This window comes from Mycetomoellerius zeteki, unplaced genomic scaffold (genome assembly GCF_001594055.1).
Source record: "Mycetomoellerius zeteki isolate Tzet28-1 unplaced genomic scaffold, Tzet1.0 scaffold941, whole genome shotgun sequence".
NCBI lineage: Eukaryota > Metazoa > Arthropoda > Insecta > Hymenoptera > Formicidae > Mycetomoellerius > Mycetomoellerius zeteki.
Genome location: NW_017257981.1, coordinates 1 through 4,388, shown reverse-complemented (window position 1 = coordinate 4,388; position 4,388 = coordinate 1). Strand labels below are relative to the sequence as shown.

Sequence of the window (4,388 nt, the reverse complement as noted above, 5' to 3'; positions counted from 1 at the left end):
AAAAGCATCATCGAAGGAAAAAGTTAGATATTGGGAATATCCTGGGGAAAAAGCATCATCATCGAAGGAAAAAGTTAGATATTGGGAATATCCTGGGAAAAAAGCATTATCATCGAAGGAAAAAGTTAGATATTGGGAATATCCCGGGGAAAAAGCATCATCATCGTCATCAAAATATAAACCATAATGTATGTACGTATGTACGTATAAACATAGATAAACTCGCGAACAAAGGAAATACGTTATAAAACGTGTCGCGACACGTTCGCAATTCTTGGAAATAGGGGGAGGCTATCCCCTCTTCGATTTCAGACCATGTACATACATCACAATTTACGTGGATGCGATCAGTCTTGCGATATCCGCTTGTAAGAACGGTTAAAAACTGTTCTCCATCAAAGAAAGCAGCGCATCGTACGACGCGAAGAAGGAATGTAACGCGTAAGTTTGAACATTCTATACACAAAAAACATTTTTCAACATTATTTACAACGTAATTACACAGCATGAAGCGTCGCGCGGTGCGCTTACTGAGCAGACGTTACGACTTGACGGCTACGGGCTACAAGTATTTAGAAATTGGCATCAACGTTGGCTCACCGAGTTACGTGGAAATCGCTCTGGGAGATCATCGCGGACACGAACTGTCGCTGTCTCTCGAAACGTGGAAAGGCTTCTACGAGCAGCGATGGAATATCTACAAAATGCTTCGAAATGAATACAAAGACAATTTTATAAGCGTTGGACCGCTAACTGTCAGTGTTTGCACGCTGAGCGACGTTACGCTCGTACGTCTCGATTCTTCATCCGTACGCATAACGATGACCGAAACGACGCTACATCGTATGGTCGAGTTTGACGGGTGCATCGATGTAACGTTCGAACGATTAGCCAGACTCATCGATACGGTCGATATCAAGTATACGCGATTCTCCGATATCTCGTCTGAGAACGCTATACGCGATAATGACGTCTTCAACGGGCATCAACTTGTCGATTGTGAGCTATTAGCTTTAGTTTTTAATACGTATGAAAAAAATGATGTAATAAGATGTGAATAAAAATAAATTCGTTCGCATTACTATGTACTTTCTTTACTTCCCATCCGTCATATCCTATGCCTCGACGCGTTGTCGCATTCCGTTTAGATAAACAGCATCAATCTGCGCTTCTCTTATCATGTCGCGAATAACGTATGCACCCTTAGAAACCTTCCCAGCGATATAGAACTATAAGTAAAACAATATTTATTTATTGTAGAATCGTTTGATCCGTAGCAACAAAAATTTACAACATCAACGCGTGACACTAAAACTGCAAACCAAAGAAAAAAGAGAAAATTCTGTCTAGACAATATTGGTTAGTTAATAGATACAGTCTGGACGCAGATACATGACAATAAGCACGTTTCAAACTCATAAAATCGATCTAAGTATCAAGGGACGTTTTCTCTCGTCAACAACAGGAAGTTAATAAAAACACTTTGGGTTCGAATCGTTTTATGAGTTTGAAACATGCTTGTTGTCATGTATCATCTGTAAAAGAAATATGCTTGATAGCTTCGCTGCAGCGAAGGATGCTTCCCAGCGTCAGTATTCGTTTGATCTTGTTCTCGCGCACGAGGAAAAGTATTCGACGTGAGTTAATATTCTGCCAAAATATTCTGCCATTTTCCGCGTTAATGATGGAATATTTTTGCGCGTGCAGTGAGTGCATAAGTGTTGTGTGTTTTTAGAATGCATAATATAATTCCGACAAGCCTCCAATGAAACGACAAAAGCGTGAGGAGGAGAAAGAGGAGGACATCCTCCTTGCCGAGAACGTCCTCGGCGAGGAGAATGTTCCCGACGAGCCTCCAACGAAGCGACAAAAGCCTGAGGAGGAGAAGGAGGAGGACGTCCTCCTTGCCGATGACGTCCTAGTAGGTATATAGGGCCGGTTCTAACCCATGGGGCTAGAGGGGAATGCGGGGCGCGGGTGGTACTCGGCGGCGAGGGGAAACGGAGCGCGGGGATTCTTCGGAGGTGGGGGTATGACGTCACTAGGCGAGCGGGAACGGGGCGCGGGGAAGGTCCCAGAGTCGCCGGTATCGCTATTTACTTAGGACCCAAATCATCACTGTTTATAAAAAATAGGACCCTGATTGATGGGTTATAAATGTATCGTTTTACGATGCATTCGGTATTTTTCACTACCGCCACCCTGTACCCACCCAAACAAAATGCGTTAGAGTATTATGCGGTAACACGGACAAAGAAGACCAAAAAGCGCTGATATTTTTTTAGGTGGATATAGACGATATGTCGCGAAGCGTTTAAGAGAAGCGCTGACGTTTCGGCTGCTCAATAAAACATAACTCTTCTACAATAAATGATAGTGATACTCTAGTGTAACAAAGAAGTATGAAATCGAACTGCATTTTCACAGTTCTTTCTTTCAAGTTCAAGGATGTTTTTTCTCGCTGATAACAGGAAGTTGGTAAAACGAGTTTTTTGTCATTTTTTCAAGATTAACAGTCATAAACTATACCCAACCTAAGTAAATACTGTCTAGCTGTGGAATCGCATGTTCGACTAATAGAAGAGAAAACCGGCGAAAACAGGAAATATAAAAAAACTCACGTAAGAATAATGTGAATCACGACTAGATGATTTGGAAGGGACGATAAGTTCATCTCCTCTCTCGAAATCAAAATCCTCAGAGATGCTGCATCACCAATAAGTTTTTAGGAATTTACAGTGTGGGTGGAACAAATTTAGAGATAGGTCTCCAATAACAATTTGAGAAACAAAAATTTTCCACTAAAAGCGGAAAATCCTGCCAATCTGAATCTTCAATTTTTCTACTTAACACACCCCATTATGGAACCAAGAGATTCCAGTATAAACCATGATACCGCTCGATCCTTCGCAATTATTTTTCAAAGTGACAGTAACAGAAGTAGTATGGCTGATCATTGTGCGAACGTCGAGGACATAGTGTTCAATAATATCAGAAACGCGGATCTGGAACAGCTCGAGCATATTATAGAAGAGGTGTTTGAATAATAGGGTATAAACAACTTTGAGGACATACTGGACGAAGAGTCGTCCGACGAAGAAGTGCTATCCGACGATACTGGATGTGCAAGTGATCAGTGTGAACGCGATACCGACCGCGTCGACAAAATTGTGACGTCTCCGCAAATCCGCGCGCTGAACGTTCGTACTAAACACTGCATGATCCAGTGTTACTATACGACAGGTGGTGCGTATGCGGTACGTGCATCATGCATGATCAATATATCGGACACTGACATCGATGTAATATATCTCGTCAGGAAGCACGATACCGGTTCTTTCGATGCGCTAGTCGGTCGGTCCTGCTCTAATTGTATACAGCCTATGTATACAATTGCAACGTATGTCCAATGTGCACATATTGAAAAACTATTGAATAATATTGTGAACAGTATTGTCAACAGTATTGTGAATGTGAATGTGAAAAGTATGACTAACCTTCATGCAAACATCGAGGACATAGCGTTATGGAAGGATATCGGAAACGCGGAACAGCTTGAGGATATCATAGACGAGACAGATGAAGAATATGAATATGACTTTACCGTATACAATGTGCGGTACGTTCTCCGTAATCTGCAGAGGAAAGACGAAGTTACGCGAATATCACCGGTGCAGTTCCTACGCGATCGAGAATCAGGTATATGCGGAGGGAAACAGGGGGTCGTTATCGCAGAATCCATTTATGATTGGTCTTTACTAGCGCGACAGAAAGTGTACACACGGTTTCAAGATGAATGTTACAAGGATGATGCTGACTATGAAAAGAGACCTTGGTGGACTAGAAATTTTCACAATTTCAATGTAATAAAGGACGATCGTTATTGGGTAGAAAAAATCGTGAAAAAGAGCGAGCGTGTCTGCATGTGCATCACGATTCCTGCGGGTAATGAGAAGTGCGTCGAACTGCTGATAATTGACAATATATGGACGGAGTATTGCGACCGCGATAAGATTCCGTTTCTTGACAAGTACGATGATCGATGTTATAAGTGTGAAAAGTGCATCTTCACCCTTGAATATAACAGCAAGTTGCTAGATGATTGTCTCAATCTACGTATAAACCGATATTGCAATGTGTGTGAACAAGTCACGTGCAAGTGCTCCGTGGGAGTGTGATGTGATCTAAGACTGAAAAAAGACATGGAAAACCACGAGCGAGTGGAACGCGAACTGCTGGAGCAGTGCGGCCAGGTCGCTAATCTGGCGGAGTGTCTCGCGTGGTTGCAAAGGTGCGACGAGTGCATAGAGCGGTTTGAAGAACTTTGTCGTGCCAAGCGTCCGCGCCTCGCCGTTGGGCACAGACAATCCGTGGTGGCGAGGATCGCG

General features: G+C 42.7%; 1 pseudogene; it reads left to right on the top strand.

The window, feature by feature from the left end:
• Positions 1-234: 234 nt before the first annotated feature.
• On the top strand, positions 235-948 carry LOC108730674 (uncharacterized; annotated as a pseudogene).
• The last annotated feature ends 3,440 nt before the right edge of the window (positions 949-4,388 follow it).